This window comes from Sciurus vulgaris, assembly GCF_902686455.1.
Source record: "Sciurus vulgaris genome assembly, chromosome: X".
In the NCBI taxonomy this organism is placed as follows: Eukaryota; Metazoa; Chordata; class Mammalia; order Rodentia; family Sciuridae; genus Sciurus; species Sciurus vulgaris.
Window position 1 is genome coordinate 45206216 of NC_136471.1, and position 25809 is coordinate 45232024.

The 25809-nt window shown below is 34.9% G+C and overlaps 1 protein-coding gene and 1 long non-coding RNA gene across 13 annotated transcripts in view; one reads left to right on the forward strand and one right to left on the reverse strand.

The window, feature by feature from the left end:
• The window catches only part of LOC306651963, a 318748-nt gene that overhangs the window by 137055 nt on the left and 155884 nt on the right, over window positions 1–25809 (forward strand). For 8 of the 10 annotated variants that reach the window (XR_013761263.1, XR_013761264.1, XR_013761265.1 and 5 more), the window contains one exon: window positions 18296–19077. The exons of the other annotated variants lie outside the window; for them this stretch is intronic. This is a non-coding gene — a long non-coding RNA (uncharacterized lncRNA). The remainder of the gene's footprint in view (window positions 1–18295; window positions 19078–25809) is intronic. 10 annotated transcript variants of the gene reach the window in all.
• NRK (Nik related kinase) overlaps window positions 1–25809 on the reverse strand; it is a 128996-nt gene that overhangs the window by 93125 nt on the left and 10062 nt on the right. The window lies entirely within an intron of this gene.

A 25809-nucleotide genomic window follows, 5' to 3' on the forward strand; every position in this document is an offset into this window, starting at 1 on the left:
CATAAAAGGGAAGGTAACCTTACTTGGTGGCACTAGAGGAGGAGGTATAGCCAGCAGTGTAGCTGAGCCTGAAATTATGACTGTGGAGTTTCTGTCTCAAATTTTTTACTGTTATTTTTATCAGAGTTTTATATTTATACATAGTATTTGGTTCAATTCAACAAACTCATACATGCATGGAATTCCATTTAGTTCGTTATCTCCTTTTCCCTCCTGTCCTCCCTCCTCTCTGCTTCTTCTACTCTACTAGACTTCCTTTTGCTTTTCTATTTATTTACAATTGATTGGTTATATTTACTTATACATAAAAGTGAAATTCTCTGTGGCATATTTATATATGCACATAACATGACGTTTTAAGAATTTATTCTGCATTGCCTCCCCTTACCCATCCCTCTACTTTGCCTCAAGATCTCATTCTACACTACTGATCTTCCATTCATCTTTATGAGATCCTATCCTTTTCTTCCCCTCAATTGTTTTCTATAATGCAAAATGTTATCATTGTTACTGTTGTTTGAGAATGAGTCCTGCTATATTACTTCAGCACGTCTGGAACTCCTGGGTTCAAGCAATCCTCCTGCCTCAGCTTCCTCCAGTAGCTGGAACTACATGCACAGCAGTATCACTACACCTGGCTTCAGAATCATATTTATATAATATGTTAATTGTCCATTCATCCATCCACATATTTATCTATCTCTTTTTTCTAATAGCAAAGACAGACAAAACAAAAATTGGAGATGGTGCACAGTTTTTGGTTAGGTTTACTGAGGTATAATTTACATTAGTATAATTTGCTCCCATTATGTACATGCCTGAGTTTTACAAACAGCATGTAGTCATATAACCATCAATACAATCCAGATGTAGAATAGTCTCATTACCTCAGAAAATCTCCTAACATGGCACTTTATTCTTACTTCTTTGATATAAATGCCATCATGGTTTTGAAAATGGTTATGTGCTACTTAATAATGCTTCTGCTAACTTTGGATTGAATATCTGACAGTGGTCCCATAAGATCATGATATAGCCTAGGTGGGTTTATATGAGTAAACCTATGATATTCCCACAATGAAGAAATGCACTCAGAAAATGTCCCTGTCATTAATTGGTACATGACTCTGTTTATTTATTTGGTCTTTGATATCAGGAAATTCTGATTTTTATTCACTCTAACACATTTTCTCATCTTAGATTCTTGGCATAATTATCTTTGTTCTTCTAATTTGGCTTTTGATCTCTCACCTTGATCTTAAAAATGCATATTAACATTATACCTTGCCACAAATCCTTTAACAAAAGGCAGGATTCAACTTTAAATTGTTTATATGTGTTTACTTGATAACTGGCTGTAAGGAATAATGTGGAACATGGACCTATATCAAACTTTTGCTTCTTAACTGCCTGCATTTTAGCAATGAGTGTGATTCTAAGTCAAAGATTATGGAGCAAAAATATTTTCTCAAGAGCATAATAAAATGATACAAATAATGATTGCTTAAAAAAGGAATTGAATCAATTGAAATTTCTTTAAAATGCTGATTATTGTCTCACAATTATTCCAGGACAAAGAATCATTAGACTCAAATACCTAATAACAATTATAAAGATAAAATTTTCTGATGACTTATTACATAACACATTGTGTCCTGAAAACTCTTACATATATAAATTCAGTTAATCCTCACACCTACTGTAGGGAAATTAGTATTACTATACCCACTTTGTAGTGGACAAAACTGAGAGGTCACATGCCTAAACCACAGAGGTACTTAGGTGGCAGAACTAGGATACAAAATGTATACAACTATACATTTTGAAACCATTTTATGATACTTCCTCTATCACTGTATATTTGGTCAAATAACTTCCTTTACTGACGCTTAATAACATACTCAATGATCCAAACTATTTTATTTAGTAATTATTTGAAACAGCCTCATATATAGATATTTAAGGTTGGCTACTGCCTTCTCTTTCTGTTAGTGATCCTGAAGTCCCTATTTCTGTTCCCTAAAAATATCAGTGATCCTGTGTCAACGGTATCCTTAGTCTGGTATATTGTGTTCTACTTCTTTATCAACATTGGAATGGCTTACAAGTGTAATAAATATAGATATTGTTTTCTGCTTCTTTTACATCCATGAGTTCTTAAATAACTAGCATGCACATTGACAAGCCAATGCTATAACATTAAAAAATTGTCAAATAACCAGATGTTTATTATCTTATGTACATGAGCACTAACCCTATGACATAATGTAGTAAAATGAGATTTTTCATTGCATTCCAGGAGCTTTAGTATTACTTTATTACAGATTGTTTACATACTGTTGAAGATCAAGTGGCAAAAGTGAAGAAAAAAACACAGGTCTGTGATTTAGAATTCCTTTAAGGAAAATGATTATAGTGGAAGTTCATTACAGATTGTTTACATACTGTTGAAGATCAAGTGGCAAAAGTGAAGAAAAAACACAGGTCTGTGATTTTGAATTCCTTTAAGGAAAATGATTATAGTGGGAGTTCATTTGTCAAGTATCTATGCACTTCAGCAGAGATTTCTCATAAATTCCTTGGTTTTCCAATTTGTTGTGACTAACATATATAGATATATTTTCATAAAGTATCAATTCAAGACTCTGACAAAACTGTCCAAAAAGATTTTTGTTTTAATCCAAGAAGGACAGATTACAGGAAAAAGATGAGTAGTAACAATAAAAATGTTACTAGCCTAAACTTTCTCTTTGAGTATGGTTTATAGATGTAAAACTTGAAAACAAATGGGTTAAGAAAAAATATTATCTTCATGGATTAAATGGAGGAAAACTATATTCTTGATTGTCTAATAAATATAGAGTGACAATTTGTTCATCCTCATAATCCTTAGTTTATTTAATTTGTTGTTCTTTTGAGGTTAGGTATGTCAAAATGTTATAAAAACACGAGGCATGAGTTGATAGCTTAGTAATATATTTTATTTTTCACAAAATATTATATACACAGTGATTTAGTTGCTCTCATGTTATCTTTCTAGCATAGTCAGAGCAATATTTAAAAATACTACTGCCTCTTAAGTAAAGCATGAATATCTATAGGTCCCTACTGCCAATAAATTTCCTTTAATCTTTTGTTTTATAAGTTAGATAAAGATCATTCAGGAGATAGTCACCTGAGGAGATAATAAATTATGTATGTTGCAAATACAGACTTGTCTCCCAGTTAGAAGAGGTAAGAGGGCCCAAGGAGAAAGTTTTCTGTGACTCTGTATCCCCACACTTCTCGATCAGCATAATTTCAATATGCCTTTCCATCTCTCATTCCCACAATTCCCTGATCACTTTTAGTTTTCTTTATATTATGGTGTACATTGTATTACAGTTTTTTTCTGCATGATCCCATAGCTCAATCATGAAAATTTCCCCACTCTTCCTTATTTCAATTTTTACTTCTTCGCTCAAAATTCTGTACTTTAATCTTACCATTTGGTATTTTTTCCTCCATCGAGTCAAAAACTTTATTTTAGCCTTGATTTATTAATCACAGGGAACATAGAAGTAGAGAGAACAGTGGTTACCAGAGGCCTGGAAGAGTAGGAGGGGGAGGGATGGAGAAAATCTAATCAATGATCACTAAGATACAGTTAGATAGGAGCAAGAAGTTCTGGCTTGCTATTGCACGATAGGGTTACTATGGATAACAATAACATACTATAAATTTCAAAAATCTAGAAGAAAGAATTTTAACAGTTTTCACCATAAGCTGGGCATTGTGGTTCATGCCTGTAATCCCAGTGACTCAGGGGGCTGAGGCAGGAGAATCACAAGTTGAAAGTCAACCTCAACAGTTTATCAAGACCCTGTCTCAAAATTAAAAAAAAATAAAAATAAAAAGGGTAGGGAATGTCGCTCAGTGGCTAAGCACCCTGAGTTTCAATCCTTGGTACCAAAATAATAATAATAATAACAACAACAAACAACAATAACAAAAAGAGTTTTCCCCATGAAGAAAAGGTAAATGTTTGAGGATATAGATATATTTAACTTGATTTGAATATTATTCAATGTATACAAGTATCAAAATTACATTGTACCCTCCTAATATTTATAATTTTTATGTTTTCATGTCTCAGTCTCAGTTAAAATTTTAAAAATAGTAAATCAGAGCACAGAGAGGCCAACCTGAGGCCCATTACCATTTTCTTCCCCTCTCTTTAATAGCTTTTATATTGCTCATACTCACAGCTCATGACCGACCTGGCAGGAAGACAAATAATATATGTCCTCCAAGTCACTGGCACAACTAAGTGTTTATGCCTATTAATTAAGATGAGATTCTCAAGTGCAACTTCAGTCCTTTGCCCTGAAAGGGCATAAGTAACATTTACTGAACACTCCTTAAGTACTAGATACTGTATCACGTAGGGTTAAATATCATCTTTCTTCATTTTACAGATGAGGAAACCTGAGGCACAGATAGGTTAAGTAATTTTCTGGAGGTCACAGAAAAAAGTAATAGAGTTAAGGTTAAAACCCATGAGTGAGTGACTCCAAATCTCAGGTCTGAGAGATTCCAATACTTTCTGTCATACACCATGCAGTTCCCCAAGGCAATCCAGGTTTTATTTATCCAAAATAGTAATAAAAGGAGCTAATACAACTGAGGATTCTCTTCTAAGTACAGAAACCCAACCTCAGAAACAGCAGAAGTGTATTAATCACTTTAAAAGTTCACTTAAAATGTTATGTACCAGACCATAGGGAACCTAGGTTCAGTCAACTTGGGTGCAGAGTAAAAGAAACAGGAGAAATATAGTAGACTATATAAAATGTTTGACTCTTCCCTCTGACTCCAATGATTATATTTCATCTGAAGCCTTCTAACCAAAAATAAAAATTATATTAATGAGGCCAGCAGATGTTTTAACTACCTCAGTTTCTTACTTGGAATATATCACACCTCAGCCATATTTTGAGATTATGTGCCTTGAATGAAATAATCAGCCTGTATAAATTAACCAAGAACTAATTTAGCCAAACAACTACATTGATGAACTTTCTTCTTTATTACCAAATTTATTGACCAAGTTGACTGGAATAATAAACCAATCTGTTTGCCAGGAAAATAACAAAAGTCTTGAAATCATTGCAAAGTATCTCACTCTGTAAATCCTATCTTACACCTTTCTACATCACCATCCTCAACTTCTTCCCTTTCTGAAAAATCTTGACCAGGTTTCCAGATCTGAAAGTTCTGCAGAAACATTTAGTGAATTCTAAGCCATCATCATGAGAAAATTTACTGCAGAATGCTGTTACACTACTCCAAACTATTGCACTAAGCTGCCATCACTAACTTGCCAAGAAAAAATTTTGTGAAGACAACCCCCAAATGCTACTCGACTGTGTATTAAGATGTAAGGAACAAATTGCTTAAGTTTCCAATTCTCTAACAGGATACATATGCAAAGCAAGGAAAAGTAACTAATTCTATAATCAAAACCAGGGATACATGTATTTCTAAACTTCTAGGGATTTGTGGTGTGGTAGCAGGGGAGTCAGGATATTTGCTTTTATCAGTGCCCAAAGACATGCTTTCATATAGTTTATTTTTTATTGTGAAGGAGAGTCTTAAATGCCTTCCACAAATCTATATATTCTAAGAACTTAATATGGAAGATAATCTACATAAATATATATGCCTGACATGGGGAAATTTTTCCTGCTTCACCCTTTTCCTGGAATGTACCCAGTGGGAGAGAAATATTCAGTTCATTTTCCGCTTCTTGGAATATTTAAGTAATGATGAATGTTTTATCTCCCAAATGTGTGTGTGTGTGTGTGTGTGTGTGTGTGTGTGTGGTGCACACATGTTCTTGAAATTGGGAAGGGAAGGAATCAGTGTTGCCAAATCACTGTGAAACCCTAATAAAAAATGTGATTTTCTTATGTTAGTGCCTGATTTTAAGTGAGGGTAATATGTGCATTGGGACAGAAGAACAGCTTCAGGGACAGGATATAAGTAAGAGCTGTACTAAGGCAGTGACTCTCCAACTTGGTACATTCCCAGAATGACCTAATATATTAAAACAGATTGTCCACTTCCCCCAACTGGCAATTCTAGCTCAGAATTTGAGTTTCTGATTTAGTATTTCTGGGTTGGGCCTCGAGAATTTTGCATTTCTAACAACTTTCTGAGCAATACTGATGCTACTGCTCCAGGAGACAAACTTTGAGAATAACTATACTCAGGGAATTAACATATGAAAGTAGAATCTGAGAATCAAACACTCTATAAGATCATAAAAGAAAAACAAAAGAGCCATTACAAGGATGACCAGAATATGGCATTGAAATTTACAGGAACCAACTATAAGCCAGAAGGGAAAAAACACAAGCAATACCAACTACCATGATTCATTTACTTGACAAATTTGAAATTCACAAGTATGAAATGGAGATATTAAAAAAAAAATCAAAGTCACTGCATCCCTCCTTTGTCACCAAGGCTTTTAAGGTCTTGGGAGTTTGGGGAAGTTTGACAGATTTCCAGTAAGTACACAGTGACTAGATTTTAATACCACTTTATTATCTGCCAAGAGTTTAGTTCTGACTTCTCAGCTTCCCTTAAGAAAGTGGTCCACACTCATACCACTTCAACTGGCTTCCTTAATTGAAAACATTGGTGCTGTTTTAGGGACTAGATGCTAACATTGCAGAGAAGGAGAAAGAGAGTTCATGCATTTGGCGTGGTTTAAATCCTGCTGCTTAGATTTGATATGTGCTTTAATCCCTCTTTTACATAGCCAAATATAAAAAAAAAGAAAAAAAATATTGAAGTCCAAGGCTCAAGTTATCTGACCAAAGAGCAATGGAATGATCCAAGAACAGATGAATCAAAACCACATTTTTTTAAAGAGAACATATTATCTAAACTATATGCTACTCTGAAGACATCTGGACAAATGAGCTTTATTAATACCTGGAAAGAGAGATAAAAAGCATAGTAGAAAGTCTGGTTACCAAAGTCCCAAGTCTCAAAACTTCTTTTATATCCATAATCAAAACTTTCACCGTTTTTCTATTTGTCAGTTAACTTAAAACAGTCAAATCTCTATGGTCATTTCCCCATCTCTTCTATTCTGCCTCCAGCATAGATACCTATGCTTACCACCACTGCTACTATTTCAGTATATTGAAGAGTACTGATAATATTTGACCTGAAGTTCAGTTCTTCTCTCCACCAGAAAAATTAAAACAAAAACCACAACTCTGGATAAGTTTCAGGTGGGCAAACAAAATAGTATGTGCAAGGAGATTGAGAATATTTTTTCTTCATTGATTTAACATAGTTTAACTGTTTTCCCCCAATTGAAAAATAGATGCTTGAATACACAGTATTTGTGTTGTGTGTTGTGTGTTTTCTCTTTTTTGAATGGGACAAATCAATCAGCTGTTTAATACTGTGTAACCTAAATGGTAGGATTAATTCCCTCCAGCCTTTCTCCTTTTGTTGCTTTGCATTTAAATGACAGGGTCAGTGAAGGGTCATTCTAAGCAAGAGAGACTTGAGCCTGTGAGAGTGAGAGAAACAGGCTCCCTCCATCAAGGGCAATTGGATAACCTCTGGCAAAAGTGTACTTAGCCTTCATTCCCCTGCCCTCCCTTTTAGCCCTTAAGGCTCTTTCCTCTTACAGAGGTGCTACATCTGGCTTGGCTTTCCTTGGGAACAACTCCCCTTGTTACAAAACTCTCCCTCTCAACTCTCACACAGCCATCAAAAATAATTTACCTGCCTTGTGCCTCATTTCCCTTGGGCTTAAGGTGAGAACTAATCTCATCTGTGCTAAAGTGTTAATCAGTGGCTTAATGCATTGCTTAATTTATAATATGCATGTGAACAGGTGATTTCTGGTGAGGAGTCTGAAAGAATGACTCTACTCATGGGAATTTGCAGGAAAGTGGCAGGCTGTTCTGTGGGAAATATTTCCAGTCTGGGATATTTTCCTGCAAATCACACCACATTGAGTTAAATCTCTCCCTTCTCAACACAATGCTTATTTTTTCCAACTTCTGAAAAAAAGTGATTAATCCTTCCTGATAATTCTAGTTTATACCTAGGATCTCAAGTTCAGCCTAATGAACAGTTCCGAATCAGAATATTTTGAGTGGGTCTTGAGCATTTGCATGTTCAAATGATTCCTCCAGAGGACATTGGTGTGCACTCCTACTTAGAGCCTCTTTAATGTAGAAATAAGGGTATTCTGTTGCATTGGAGGGCAGCATGCCCAGACCTGCTACTATCTCTCTTCACAGTGTTGCTGAAACAGTTTCTCAATTCATGCCAAGCTGTAGATTACCCAGAACAAATGCAATATTGAGATCCATGATCTATTACATATTGTTTAATTCATTCTCTGTCCCTCACCGCTTCCTGACACCTTGCACATCTAGTATCAGATGACCTGCTACAGAATCATATAGAGAGTAAAATAGTCAGGCTTTCACTAGATTCAGTGCTTTCAAATGATTACCACCAACTAATATATCTGGGAAAAATTATGCGAAATGTTACAGAATAATACAAAGTTATTGGAGATAAGCATGTTGGAAAAGAATTCTAGAAAGTCAACTAACACATTTCCTTTATATATTTTCAGATTTTCCAGATTCTGTCCAAAAAATTTTAGGAGATGCATAGCAGTTAAGGTTTATAATCACAATGAGAATTGTTAGTAACTAAAAAAGAACAAGGAGGGGAACTGTAAAATAAAAATTAAAGAGCTTGTCAGGATATAGAGATGTGGAATGGAGTTGATGTGAGCTGAACATAGAGGATTCATTTTTTCTTCTTGAATTTTAATGAGCATGAATAAGTATCCTTAACATGAAGTCAATAGTATTCTTTACTCATAGCTGTCATTTAAAAGATTTTGGAGGTGCATTTGAATCATCATCCCTGATTTTTTAAATATTAGAGCTTAACTGGTATAATAAGAACAGATGTTACTATCAATCTGGATTATCACTATTCTAATTATTGGCAATTTGTTGTGGAAGGGAAAAATGATGAGATATTTCACTTTCAGCTCCCTAGGATATTTAGGGGATGGCTACCTAGACACTGCTGTATATGTTAATATCTGGAAAGCCTTGAATGAGTGGGAATGAGTTAGCAAATTATAGGAACATTGTATTTCTATAGCAAATTGAAACTTTATATTTTTTGTTATTTGACCTTAAACAAGTCACTTCCACTCTCAGGGTTTGAGTTTTGTTATCTGTAAATTAAAATTTGATCTACATTCTTTAGGGAATCCTTCTAGCTCTCCCTTGTAAGATTTGCTTTTTCCTCATCTGTTTCAGTTTTCTAAGCATTGAATATTAAAATAAAGCCCTATTTAAAAAAGGCATTCCCCCATTAACTTCCCAACACTCAATGGTAAGAACATTTTAAAATTGTTTTCAGTACTGATGAAGGGGCTTTTCATGTTCTTTCATGGGGTAATAAAATATAAATTACATAATAGATTTTACTGTCCCCAGTATTTCTGTGAAACTTCTGTGCCCTAGAGATTAGATTAACAACTCTCTGGTCATTCACCTCATAGAACCATGTGTAAATTCAGATCTGTGTGACACCAATGCACATGTTTCCACTGTGGCAGAGTAGGGGATGAGGATGACTTGGTTACATAAAGATGGAAGCTTCATACAGCTTGGGCCTGATTAGTTTCTACATTAATTTTTAGCTAACCACATTGAATGAATTCCATGAAATTGAACCGATACCTTTTGGGGCTCTCATCAAAGGAATTAGTCCTTTAAATAGTGGGAGTCTACTGTCTAATTTTTTGGGGAAAAGAAATTTCCCTCTTGAAATTTTATAGCAAAATATCAATAGCATGTCTAATTTTTTTCTGTTCTGCTTGGTTCTAAAACCTATATTGTGTACTGGATACTCGGCTCCTGAAATATTTTATGTAAAATTTATTCTTTGAAAAACAGCTTTCTCTCAGTGAGAAAATTTAATTGAATACTTCTTAAATATTTACCACTCAGAACAAGCACTTCATGAATTGATAATTACTTTCTCACAGTCTCTAATATTCCTCATAAAATGTACCACGTAATCTGGCTTTGTCAAATGACTTAAAAGACAGTCCTCTAATTCTACCTTTATCAGAAAAGACTCTTTGAGACTTACTGAGGGAAAACAATAATGCTATTGAAACTAGGAAAGCTGTATACTCTGGAGTCTTATCATAAACACTCCTTGTGGACTTGGTGTAACTACTTTCCAGGTCCTCACTGATCTGACTATGTCTCATAAAGGGTGCTCTTTTGGTACCTAACAACTCTCCTATGGTTTTATAGTTAAAAGCAAGGACTTTGCACGCCAGTGAAATCTGAATTCAAAGGTGGTCCAGTCATATACTGCATGACTTCAGACAAGTTTCTTAACTTGCTACCCCTCAGTTTCACATATGAAATGAGAACATTTATAAAAATTACCTTATGTGATTGCTATCAGGATTGAATGAGTTAATTCTCATATAGTTTATAGAATAGAATCTGGTATGTAGTAAGCACTTAATGGTATCTTGAATGGTCATTGGCTAAAATTCAATCTTTTTTATCTATACAGTTATAGTACATGGCCTTTCTTACTTTTTAATTGGGAGTGTGAATCACTAGAAAGAGGGTTAATGATAAAAGATCAAGCAAATGAGGTCCCGGAGAGAGCTGGCAGATCTTTACACTGTTTATGGCTCTATTTCTCTCTCTACTTGGAATATAAGCAAATCCAGAGAAGGCATAACCAGCAATGCCACATCAACTGAGGACCTCCAGTGTCATGCTGCTACTTTATCAATCTACTTATAATTTGCAGAAGCATTATTTATTTGGAAATTGTCAAATGTCCTTGAGGAAACATTATTTTACAAAATGGAGAAAATAGTACAATCTTTGGGCTATGCTGATGGATTTAGGAAGAGGGTATATTTAAGCAATTCTGCTGCCATTCTCCCTCAATTTCACACTATACACATGCCACTGTTTATCCTTTCTTAAGGTAAACTTTCCAGTGCCTAGGCAAAAAGAGTGACTTAAATTACAATTCAGAGAAATGAACCACATCCAATGAGGTGCTAAGTGACACAAATGGTCTTTCTGTGACCAATCTGTAGATTGAAACCAGTGATAGCCTGGCCCGTGAGATAGAACATAAGGTCTCTCAACAGAACTACCAATATCACTGATTAATATTTATTGCAATTATACTAGGTGCTTGTGCCCATATTAAGTATAATTAAACTGAAATGTTACCAGTTTACCAGCCCAGAGCCCTTCTAAAACAATGAAGTACAAAATCCAGAATAACTTTGATTTTCTTCTCCAGCCTAGGGGACTGACCAGGTAAATAATCTACTTGGCATGTTGATGATAAAACTCTCCTTCTTTCCTTGACCCAGCCATTCTGTGAGAACTACTCAATTGGACTTAGTGGCTCCTACAGCTGACAGCAAAGCTACTTTGCTATGGAGCTCTAGAAGAAGCACAACACAACATTTTCTAGAAGAAGCAGGGAGGAGCAGAAGATGTTCTAGGACCAGGAGACCCCACCCACTCCACTCTCTGGCAGCTTCTTAGATAGGCCAATCCAACATTCTTTGCCATACCACACCAGGTAGGAAAGGCAGTTTCCCTTATTTCTTAACACAAGGTTGGGGGTGGTGAATCTGTGACCTGGGTAATGTTGGTTATGTATAAACATGGCAGATAAAGAACATACAAAATAAAATTCACGGGGCTGGGGATATAGCTCAGTTGGTAGAGTGCTTGCCTTGTAAGCACAGGGCCCTGGGTTCAATGTACAGCACTACAATAAATAAATAAATAAATAAAATTAAATAAAATTAAATTAAATTCAAATTTCAGATAAATAATTTTTATTTTAAGTGTACATCTTTGGAATATACTTACATTAAACAGTTGTTCCTCATCCAAATTCAAATTTAATTGGACATGCTGTGGGTTTTTTTTTTCTTTTTACAAATCCGACAATCTCCATTCAATGGTCTCTCAGGTACTACTGTTTCTCTCCTTACTTTCCCTCTATTCTGTATTTCCTGAACCCCTTCTGATCATCAAGCCTTGGAATATAAGATGTGAATAAAGAAAACCACAAAATATAAAATTAACCATCAAAATATGATTCAACACAGTGATTCTGCAGTGAATATTAAAGTAAGTTATATTATCTTGTCCTTGCTCTTGTAACTTTTATAGAATGAAAAGTTTGGGGCTAAGTAAAGTTACTAGTGTCCACATTTCTACATATTTTAATGCAAATTGAGGGCAAGTTTCATAAACAGAGACACATTCCCAGGCACTAAATCTCTAAAACTCTAATTCATGTTGTATGAATAACTATTGTTATTCATGTATGTATGAATAGTTATTCATACAAAATGAATTATAGTTTTCTGCCAAGTCTGTAATGATGTATAAAATGTGAGTAATTGGCAAGGTAATTCACAACACCAACAGAACCAAAAGACATGAGCACTTACCAAAGGAGTCAAAAGCATATACCTGTATTTTAAAACTATTTTAGAATTTGTTTTAGTTGTAGATGGACAAAATAAGTTTATTCTATTTATTTATTTTTATGTGGTGTCGAGGATCGAACCCAGTACCTCACATGTGCTAGGCAATCACTCTACCACTGTGCTACAACCCCTGCCCATGTACTATATTTTAAAACTTGTATAGGGATATCCTTAATAAAGTACAGATTATCCTGTTTTGTAGAGTGAGGAACGCTTTACTATTCAGTGGAATCATGGAAATAGTTACTTTATAATTTTTTTCTGTAAACAAACTATGTTGTATAAATTAATCAGTCATATTCTAATGGATAAGTAACCTCTCTCCCAGCCCAATTCACCTATTACTTATGCCACTGCCGGATCCAAAAATGTGGAGGAAATTAGGGAAGGTTTATCTGAAGAGTTCTGGCCAGAGCATCCCATCTTAAGGGCCTCAGGGAGGGAGGTGGACAGTGAGTTATACTTCACTAATCCCCTTCCCTGGGTCCAGGCATTAAGACCTGCATGAGAATCCCTAATAGCATTTTGGATGCAATGTAAAATGTCCATTTTCCATTTTAGTAAGGTTAAGTGTACCAGATGCCAACAAACATTTTTGGTAATTTCCATAAAAAAAAAAAAACAGTCATTTAATTCCATCTGTATATTTTTAGAGGGGGTGGAAGTGGTAGTGGTGAAAAATATCAGTCAAGCCAATTTTCACATTGTACTGGCTAGAATAAACTATGCAATCTACAAATATCACCACTCTATTTTTACTTCTCTTCAACTATTTTGCACCTATTTTTCATGTCTACTACTTGTACTCTGAGTGAGGTTGTAGGGAAGATACCTCTATCTCTTACCAAGTACTATATGTTGTTCAAGTATGAAAGGGCATAAATCAAGCCTATACATATGATAGCCAACTGTCCCAGACTGGTAGGAACTTCCCAGGATCTGGGATTGAAAAATTACCAAGCAAGCTAAGGAAAATTGGTGTGTGTGTGTGTGTGTGTGTGTGTGTGTGTGTGTGTGTGTGTGTGTAAAGAACCTGCAAAATCCACATTACTAAAACTTTTAGAGTTTAATATTTTGGGCCATTAAATTTCTTTTGAAACTTAATAAAATTTAAGGTAGTTCAAAAACCCATTACAGTGACCAGCAAGCATGGGTAGAAGGAGAAGAGAAGCAAGGACATTTGTAGGCTCTTATTTATATGTGTTTTTCTTTCTAATGGCTGCCAATTTTCCAAGTCAGGAAATATTTGAACATGTTCTAGACATCTTCCTGAAGGTATGAGGCTCTCTTGAAACCATCCTTATACTTGGTCATGCCAACAACACTACAGAAAACTACAGTACCCTGAGAAAAAACATACTCTTTCAAGCTTCCTAAATGACTCATTCAGCAGAAAGTAATAAAAAAGTAAGGCTAATATTTTCATCCTTTGGAAATATTTATCTCTACACAGTGCCACCTTTTTTTTTTTAAATAGTCAGAATAGAAAGTTACTTAGGTGGTATAATTTTGAAAGGCTAACCTGTCTCCAGCATTGGCTTAAGAGAGTGGCATTAGTCAATCCTTTCCATCCAGGTATATCTGCAGAGAGCCCCTGTTAAAATATGTCATTTGGGAAAGGGTCACTTGCACACATCCGTTTAGTTGCAGTGGAAGCTGTGCTAAGCACTTATGTATATAAGACATTGTGATAGTCCCAAAGAGATTACAAAGGTGAATAAGATAAATTTTTCAGATATACATAATTTTTTCATAATATCTACTTATAGGATGACAATACTGATAACAAAATTAGGACATAATTGTCAGAAACAGAAAACATACCAAGAAGTCTACACTGAAAAGTTTGCTTGTTGTTTATCCTCGATGCCCTTGTGCCTAATGTATGCAATGCATTTTATTTAGTAGGTGCTATGTAAGTATAATCAAGATAGAAAAATTCAGGTTCCTGTCCCTAAAGAAATTTTCAAAGTAGTTTTACAGTCTAACAAATTTTCAAGGGTTCATTCTAGGTCTTATAGCTGGTTTCTTACTGTTATTACAACACTTTTATTTTGCGACAAGATGGGAGAAATTCAGCTGCTTGCAAACTCTTGTAGAGGTTAACCACCAGGGAAACCTCAAGCTTTAAGTTTTGCCGAACCCTGCATCCCCATCTAATGAGAACAATATAAGGAGAATTTTACAGCATACCGTCATCCCCCATACCGGCATACTCCCATTTCAATGCCAAACCCTATCTACATCCACCTGCTGAACTCTCTTCCTCTGCTACATTCTAACCTTCTGGGCTATAACCACTTAGGCCCTACATGTAATCTACTCCATCTGATCTTCTGGAAGTTCTGTTCTTAGGCAGGGAACAAACAAAGGTCCCCTAAGTTTTATAAATTCTAATCTTCACTCATGTTCCTAGAAAGTCATCTATTTGAAAATAAGTAATTTTTAAATTTTATTTATTTCTAAATACCCAACATTCAGAAACCAATCATTCACAATGGATACATTATTTTTCAATGATTCTTCAGGGTCTTCCTCTTTCCCTGGACTCCCAACATAAGCAGTAACTGAGGAAAAATATTCCTGACCCTTAGGATGGGACACTTCACTGTAATCCAGTGAAGGGATAACAGAGGGCAGTTCTCTGTCTTTCTAGGGTTTCCAGGAGTTCAGGTAAGAATGCTGTCATGAACTTCTAGTGTCCTATAAATCCTATCTGCTGGTCCTCATTCACTTTTGAAATTCTATTAGGTTCCAGGAAAAGACCCTCAGGCTAGGTTATGTTGTTACCCACCATGAGGAAAACAAATATGGTGGAGGGATACATCATTAATGATCTTCATCACTGACGACAGTTCCCCAGTTTTCTGTAAACTTGGGCTCTTTTCCACTTGGGCAGACAGTTTTTTTTTTTAAACTGGATGATCTAGTTGAATGCTTTTTGACTCTGGGTTGTACATTTCGAGATTAATACAATATATTAGGGGTTAAGAACACACACCTAGGGATCAGGAAAATTTTGGTTTGACTCCTGAATTCACAGTGTACTACTTTTGTTAATTTGTTCAGTAACTCAAGCTCTTGCATATTCAGTTCCTCACTCTTTTCTGAATATGAGGACAATGACAGCAATGCTCTTATGAGATGTAAGTGAATTTTAAGGACTAGGTACAATGTAAACACTCAGTGAATGTTACCCACTTTTAGGAACGTGGGGTCACTATGTCTAAAAGTGACTATTATTTGAGTCTCGGAATTTTTTCAACAAGTTTGTATAATAAATAACTTATTTATTTTTTATCCATGTCAAGGAAAGTCGTCCTTCTCTGAGGACTCTTAGATTTATCCTTTTTGATCATGCTGGTGTTTTGTTTTGTTTTGTTTTTTGCTCTTCAGAGTTAATGATTTATACAAAAAGTTACAGGCAGTGCTTAGAATATAATCAATCTTCTTTTCCCTCAGGGGACTGAACAAGCCAACCTTCTTTTCCTAGTCATAAAGGAACTCTGCAGAAAAAGGACAAACCTAAAAGAATCTTATTATTCTAAAATAAATTACACATAAACTACTACCATATTATTTCTCCAATTTAAGAGACACATAATACATATGTCATTTTCCCTTTCTTTCTCCATGGTATGGCAGAGGAATAATTTTTTACAACCTAAGTGCAGATGAACAGAGTAAAATAAGACTTCAGGATAAAGAACTGTTTAATCTTTTGAATAATCTTTGATGTTTTAATTTTATTTTGCTAGTAGGCTTCTTTGTAAGAGCCTACCTTGAGAGTAGCCCAGACAACATAAAATTTAACAACTTCCACTTTTTCTTTGACACCACCACAAAGATACAGTAGCACATTAATTTCTACATATTTTGGGCATTACCCACAAAACTACCTTAGATACAGATGCACAAATATGACAGATATTCGAAAGTCCTAAAATCATGTTAGGACACATTTTTTTTGTTTCAAAAGTAAGGCACTGCCTAAATTCTATTTTTTAAAGTGTCTGTGTAAAGAAATGTGGGAACCTAGCTAACTAGTCCTTAGTGGTCAACTACTAGAGGATAAAGGAGAGCAAGAAGTCTTTAAACTGAAACCACTTCTGATGAATTTACTCTGTAAATCTGATCATAATATACAAGCACAACAAAGTCTGCTTTTCAATATTTTAGACTGAGAGTACATTAATGCTACTAATACAGCCCCACCCAACCTCACTACTTTTAAAAATGGTATATAAAAACGTATTTATATAGGCCAGGTATTGTAATTCCAGCAGCTCAGGAGGCTGAGGCAGGAGGATTACAAGTTCGAGGCCAGCCTATGCAAGTTAGGTAGGCCCAAGCAACATAGGGAGACCTTGTATCAAAAGTTGAAAAATGAAAAAAAAAAAATCTGTGAATATGGCTAACTGTTTGAATGCCCCTGGGTTCAATCCTTGGTTGCAAACAAACAAACAAAAGCTTGACTACATACATTTTCCTAAGACTGATACATTTAAAGCAGCCTTATGTATGCACACTAAGTAACAAATAGGGAACTTTGTATGTTTATTTTTAATTGACTATTATTTCTTCTCATGCAGAGAGTTATATTATGTTTAAAAAAGAATTTTACAGTTGAGGTGCTTTTATTTGACTGACCAAAGCCACTATTATGTAAATAATTTATTACCATAACTTTTGATTAAAAATGTTTATTTGTATACAAACATTTACATTTGTCTTTTCTGTCCCTGGGACTACTTTATATTAATCAACTGGAATAAGTATCTGAAGCAATGAGATAATGATTTTATTACCCCAAAACTCCACATATAGAATTTGAATTGCTCCCTATCTACATTTGTGAACTTATTAAACATATTTCAGTAGTTGTGAAAAATTTTATTATGGACCCTTGGGAACAGAAATCCCACATATGACTTTTACTTTCCCCTTTTGTTCCTATCTTACTATTAACTCCTTCTTCTTCCCTCAAGATTTACTGAGATGCAGAAGTAAATTTTGGAATAACATAGGAAAAAATACAAGCCTAAAATTCAGAGACCTGGGTTATATTCCACAGTTGAAGAGATGTCATGGCCAAGATAGAAATATTCCATTTCCTCCAAGGCCTTTAAGCCTCAGCACTTTCCACTAATTTGGTCCCCTGAGTCTTAATTTATTTAGCCTATGCTGGTTCTTTTCACTCCTAGTACAAACATCCAACCTCTGTTCTCTTATTGAGGAAAAACTTGTTTTTGGAGTCTTACTAGATAGAAAGTTAGAAGCTTCATTAGACATTCTACATCCAGGAAAATAAAACTATATTCCTATTTTCTCCTTTCTCTCCCCATTCTTACCCAGCTCCCCTGTTTTTTCCTATTACCCATCACTCTTTTCTCAAATGGGACGCCACAATTACAGGGAAAATATCTCCATCATTACCTCTACTTAAAACGAATCAACAAAAATTACCCACCAGATGTTCCTGATCATTCTAACAAGCACCTAGTACCTAACACAGTGCTTAGGACATAGTAAGCATTCAATAAGTATTTTAAAGATATTTTATTATGGAAAATTTTAAACATTCAAACCAAAGTTTTTATTTAATGGATACATTTAATGTTTCCTATGCTAGAGCAGGCTAAGGTTACTTAACAAAGACCGAACTTCACTTTTCAGGCACATTATCACGAGGGAGCAACGTCACAGGAAGAAGGTGGAACAAGAAGTGGCTCTGGACTTGTGGTATTGCACTATGAAGACACAACAGTCTACTATGCCTATGGCCTCAATTAAGCTTTAGCTTCAGCTCCCACGTTAGTGACTTGCAATGTATAATGAAATACACAGTGTTAGTGCTTTATGAGCGCTCAAGTAATATTTGTTGGCTGACTTAATTGAGCTATATTTGCAAAATGGCAAGGATGTGAGGAAACTTTCCTACCTAAAAAGAAAGCATTCACAGTGCTAGACATTTGGTAGGCAAATAAACAGTATAATTTCAGCCTAAAAGGAAAAATACTCAAACCCCCATCCAATAGTGGCTAGGCAACCCAAATGTCAGCACCATGTTTCTGAAACTTAATTTAAAATATCATAAATTGTATGTCATCAACTTTGAGAACAACATTTCTTTCCTTCTTTTCCATTGCCATTCCCTGCCCCAACTTCAAATCCAGAAAATTTAACAAATAATCCTAAATCTCCCCTGTCTGATGAGGCTTGCAAGTAAAAGCAATGTGTCAAGCAGTGATTTAAAAAGCAAAAAATATAAGGGTGATACATTAGATAGTGTTTTGAAAAGAAATTTCCATATTCAACAGTGCATTTCCAGAGTATAAACAATTTGGAATTTTTTCATGACTGTAACACTTACACCTTCATACACCTGTCCAAATCTGCTGACTACCAAGATGAAGAGGACTCCTTTAATCCCTATCAAATGCTTATTTATGATCAAGGTATATTTTAATTTTCAGAACAATAAGAAATCCAGTATCTTCTTCCTACATTTAATTGCATTCCAACTAGGTATCAGGCATATAAATAGGCTGTAGAGCTATCTATAGATGTTTGCTATATTTCAGGTGAATTTTCCTTCACTTAAAGTGGTTGCCATGAATCTTTTCCTTTTTCTGTTCTCAGTGCCTGCAAATGGCAATGTGGGAGCAGGTGATTGGTGTTAGCTGTGCAGGCAAGAAGTTATGAAGGTCAAGGTGAACTCATTCATTCTGGAAGAGCAGTTCATTGATTTACCTCACTAGCATTATGTTTTAAAAATGGTGTTAGATAACAATAACATATAATGAAGAATCCCTGCCTTTCCGGTTTGTCTGCTACCTAGTTTTACCTTTGCATTGGATGTCATAGTAGTTACTGTGCAAAATATAAACTCCATCAGGTGGTGAAGTAGAAGGGAATAAAAGAAAGAACATGATGAAATATGAAAATATTTATTTTGTGAAATATGAAAATACTTCTACTAATAGCCAATAATCAACTTCTATTGTGGAAGGTGGGGAAGGGATTATCAGATTATCATTATTAGGCTGATGACAAAAAGAATAAGAATAGCTTCCATTTTACTGAGTCTCAGGCACTGTAATTTGTTTTATTCCAAATTCAGAAGAAACTCTGAAAATTATCTAGTTTAGTATATGTATACTGCAATTGAAAAAATGAGTCCAGAAAAGTCAACAGACATGTTGAGTGTCAGTGGCAATAGGTTACCAAGTTCAACTATGCCACCATAAAGGACTTTTGGTCTCTTTATTAATATTTTATAAAATAACTGTGGTATCTTTGTGTCCATTGCCCCTTGGGAAATTTTTTTTTATTGTATCATTGAAAAATTAGTTCCACATTATTTTTGCAAAAATGGCTTTACTTGCCGAAATACTAAATGTTCTATGAATTCAAATGATGCTCCATAACCTATGAAAGTAATAGTTAATGGTGAAGAGGAAACTGTATTTTCTAATTCTACTAGAGAAAAAAGGAAGAGCAGTACTTCTCTCTACTAAAAAGAAAGAGGAAAATAATCCCACAATTTCAAGTCAAATTTATATTGGCAAGAGGTGGGGGGGATAGAAATTTAATTCGAAGAAAGAAAAGGAAGGGAAAAGGGCTATAATGTGGAGTGTGAGACTCAATCTTCTTTGCAATGTACACAGACCTCAGCAGACAGCTGGATAATTGCCAGAGAACGAGGCCTTGGAAACTAGCTGGAAGACATTGGAGAGAGTTTAACCAAAACAAACACCAGCAGGGGATGTGGTTGGCAGCTCTGAAAAAGCAGAGGACTCTATGAGTCACTGTGACATTAATTGTGAATCATATGATGCTTCCATTTTGTTGTGCAGGTTACATATACAGCATTTGGCACTAATTTATATATAGATGTATATGTACATTATATAATATGTACATTATAAAATATATGATTATATGTAAATTACATAATATATAAATATATAATTATATAAACATATCTATATATAAACATATATTCACATAGACACATTTACAATATATGTGAATATTCTTTAAGTAATATTTACATATATAATATAAAATATAGGCTAGTAAAAATATAGAGTAGAAAAAACAGCCAGATTTGGCTGAGACAGGAAGATCACATGTTCAATGCCAGCCTCAGCAATTTAGCATGGCCCTAAGCAACATAGAAAGACCCTGTCTCAAAATAAATGAGGCTCAGTGATCGAACACCTCTGGATTCAACCTCTAATACTAAATTTAAAAAAATAAAAAAGAAATAGAAGCACCCAATGACTTGATATTAAATACTTAATTCACCATTTTATCTGCATGTTTAAACATAATCATAATCAGGATGTATGTATAATAAGGAATAAGTATCTTAATCATGATTCTATATTACTATATTTTAATAAACACTGCATTAAAGGAAAATGATATATTGACTGGGCACAAGGTAATCCATTTCCATTTGGGTTTTTTAATCATTTTTTAAATTTGTCCTAATTACTTATACATGACAGCAGAAGGCTTTTCAACTCATTGTACACCAATGGAGCACAACTTCTCATTTTTCTAGTTGTACATGATGCAGTCACACCGTTTGTTTTTTTTTTTTATTTAGCGTGTTACTGAATTTTTCTTTTTTAAAATAATAGCAACTGTAATAATAGTACTGACAGCCTTTTAACATAAATTTACCATAGATCAAACATTTTATACATATTGTTTCTAGATTTTATCAAAGCTTGCAAGGTAATTATTATTAGCTCCATCTTATAAATAAGGAAATTTGTACTTAGAGATTAAGTAACTTGCTCAAGGTCATAGCTCATTAATGACCAAATAAGCACTGAATTAGATCTGCCTTTGTCAAAGCAGGACCTTTTCACGACAATATGCTACCATTCTGTTGCAATGTGTATCTACATGCTTTTACTATATCTTAGATGGTTATCATACATTTCCAAAAGTGGAATTTTTGATGTAGAGAGGATGAACATTTGAAAGTGTTTAGTATATATTCTAGGTTGTTTTACATGAGGGTGGTATCAATATACAGTGACACCATTCCCAAATATTTTGCAGAAGAAAATTAATTTGGGATAGGAAAAAGGGATGTCAAGTCAGTGAGTGACAGGGAGAATCTTTGTGGTGTAAATAAAGGTGAAATCAACTATTTTCTGTAACACAGGTTTCTACCTTGAAAATCTGATGGTAAAGAATGTTCTCTATTTCTGAATCTGAATAGGTTCACATTAAATTCTTAGGAATTATGAATATGCACATGACCTAGCATTTGGCAAATACTTCATGAAGATTCAGCCCTAAAGAATTTACATGGATTTCTGACTTCTGATGAGGATGTGAAATCTGGAAAACATGTCCATCCTAACCTAACAACATGAAAAAGCCAAATAATATTAAAAATCACAACTTTTCTTAAATCCAGAAAGAAGTCTCAAGGCAACCAAACTAGCCTAAGTTAAGTCTGAAGTAAGACAAGTGCCTACAAGGAGAGATGGGACATGAGCACTAGCTCACCTGTGGCTGCAAGATGACAGGATCACCATAGAAGCAGGTATAAAGAATTCAACTATTCTTTAATGAAATGCTAAAGACAAAGTGTGGGCTTGCACAAAAGTACAATATAGAGTAGAAAAAAACAGCCAGATGAGGCTGAGACAGGAAGATCACATGTTCAATGCCAGCCTCAGCAATTTAGCATGGCCCTAAGCAACATAGAAAAGACCCTGTCTCAAAATAAATGAGGCTCAGTGATCGAACACCTCTGGATTCAACCTCTAGTACTCAACCTCTAGTACTGTGCCGCAAACACAATAGAAATTTACACACACACACACACACACACACACACACACACAAACACACCCTCACTCAGGCTTTTCTGCATGGATTTATGGAACAGACCTGGTAAAGAAAGACCACCACAGTGGGAAAGGCTAGAACTCAGTTCCTCTTCTTATAAGGAATAAAAAATTCTAAAGCTGTAGGGAAAAGACAACAAACCCTATTCTTCCAGGGTACAGAAGATCTATTGCAAATGGGGAAAGTTAAAAACATAATGTCTTTTACTTTGGGAGGAAGGAAATAATTAGTCCTGAGCCAAAATGATTAGTAGTGTGGCCTACCACTAAGGGGGTTGGGGTAACTAAGAAAGCCCCATTCCCATGACCCAGAGTCACAAGATCTGCAAGACAGGTTAATTAAGGAAAGCAGAAAATTCCTCCCTGCTTCACACCACCAGACTAACAAGCACTTAGTAAGAAACAATAGCACCATACCACTAGGAAAGGGCAAGAGCATGGAGAGAGAATCTCTTTGAGGCCCATGTGGACAGGGAAGGTCTGAAGTTGAAGGTAGATCATGTATACTGAGAAAAGACCCTCCATGAAACTCACTCCCACACTAAGCACAAGGTAACAGAGGAGTCTGAAACTGGTAGTAAACTGAGGGCAACCACAGCAATGACATAACCCAAACAGTTTATTTCCTGTGGATTGACTCAACTTTAACATTAACAACTTAGTTGAACAAGTGTGCACACTTCAAGGCACAAATAATATTTACTCCAATCTATACTGATCTATATAGTATGTCTGACATTTACACAGAAATTTTGAGATGTGTAAAAGAGGGGGCAAAAGTTCACAAAACTTAACAAAACTATGATTGATACAAGGAAAGTTTTTGTGAAAAATATGGAAAACATGCATTAACAAATAGGGGACTTCAGCAAACATGTAAACTAAAAAATCTTAACTAGAAATGCTAACAATAAAAAGAAAGTGATAGAACTGAAGAATGCCTCTTTTAGTCTTTAGACTTAAAAGAGCTGAGAAAGGAATCAATGAAAGTGAAGACAGGGAAAAAAGTGATCCAAACAGGAACAAAAAACGAAAGAGAATGAAAACACCAACAGCCACACCCACCCACACATAAAAACTGAGCAACTAAGAGCTGTGGGTAATATTAAATGTACTATCACATATAAAATTGGATTTAAAAAACAGAAAGAGAACAGGGCAGAAGAAATATCTGAAGAGAAAAAGGTCAAAAATTTCCACAAAATGACGAAATATTTCAAGTCGTGTATCCAAGAAGTTCAGAGAACACTGAAGATCTCTAAATCTCATCTCTGATAAATACCCATCAAAACACACATGCACACAAAAAATAATATACAATAAATTTCAAATTTAAATTTTTGAAAAACAGAGGAAAGTCTTAAAGACTGCTAGAGAAAAAATACAAAGATGCAAAAAAGAATTACAGCAAACTTCAGAAACTATATAAGTCAAATGACATTGGAATGTCACCTTTACATGCTGAAAAAAATGTCAAGCCAGACTCCTATACCCAGTGTAAATGTCTTTCATAAATGCATGAGAAATATATATTTTCCATGCCAAGTCAGAGATTGTATTATCAGAAGCCCTGAGCTATAATAAACATTACAGGAAATTCTTCAGGTGTAAGTTCTTCATACCAGATAAAAACTTGGACCAACATAAAGAAATGAAAATTTCAGAAATGGCTAAACTAAAAATTAATATGAAAGACTTGTTTATTTTAATTGCCATCTAAATAAAATAGTAGTGTGTATAGTGGGAAAAGTAAACATAAGTAAACATAGTAAATACAGGAAAAGTGTAGTATTATTGTAGGTTTATGTGAAAGCAAAAGTATATGACAATAATAACGATACCACATCAGCTGGGATATCACACAGTGAAGTGGTTGAACATCCCTTGAAGGTAGGCTGTCATTAAATTAATATTGCTATTAGTAGTTACATGGCTATATGTGTTAGTTTAAACTCATAGAACTTCAGTAAATGTTACCAAATATATACTATACTCAATATGTGTTAAAACAGGAAATTGTCATGCACAACTTACCTGCTTATCGTCTTGACTTCTTGGCATGGCATCAGAGTTCTGATGAATAATGATGAGAAGCTATCCCCCTGTGTTGTCTAATCTTACCTTTGTTTCTTACCTTATTTTTGATATTACTTCTAATATTTGATGGTAGAGAAGGGTCCAATCTTTGAGTCAAAAGAAATATGTATACACCCACACAGGCGCATACACACACACACACACACACACACACACACACACACACACACACACCCCTCTCAGGAATTAAAATACATATAAAGCCAGGAAATTGTAAATGTGTCATAAAGAAGAGCTATTCCTTCTGTCTATGCATAAGGTGTAATTTTCTATTAATTAGGCGGCAAAACTGATCAAGATCACACAAATTTTAACTAACTATTCAGTATAGGATGCAATTTAGATAGCATAAATAATATATTTGAATCTGAATCATATCACTGTCTATAGATTATTAGTTCCATAAATAGCTAAGGTCAAAATGGCTTAAAAATCTTTTGTTATAAAATACTGGCATTCTCTGTTCCTTATACTCACCAAGGTTCTTTCTGCATGTAGGACCTGTCCACAGGCTATTTGTAATACTCAAATTCTATGCTATGGTTGCTTTTTTGCAATATGTAAGAAGTGTCATCCTCTCCCAAATGAGTAGATGAGTTAGAAAAGAAGCCCTTTCTGGGAAAATGCGTTCTCAGAGGTGCAAGTCTCAGTAAGTAGAGGGTGCCACTGTCTGAATTAGAGAGCAGCCCCTTCCCCTAGGACTGCGTATGTGTACACAACCCACATATACAGGGTCTGTCATGATGATCAGCTTAGAGACAATAATTTTGTTTTGGAGGAGCAGACCTGGAAAAGAACATTGCATTCATATAGAACCTTATTCAGTGTACAAGATTGAGAAAAATATTAATTTCTCATAATTAGAGAGTGTGGGAAGAGTACTTGGAAAATCTTGTCATGAATACTGGCACTGTCCCTATTTCCTATAATCCAAAGTGGTAGGACTTCCAATGCACTCTCAACACCATGGCAACGCTTAAGTCTTCCCCTGCCTCTACCTAGAATGCATTAACATTATCCTCTACAACAATGCCTTTTCTTGGTTACCTAGCTCATATTTATCCTTCCAGTAACAACTGTCAATTTCCAAGCGTTGGGAGATCAACATTGACACTCCAATATAAATAAAGGCCCCAGGCCCACTTCTATGCTTTTATGTTGCTAGCAATTTTCTTACGTATAATATATTACAATTGAAATTACACGGTT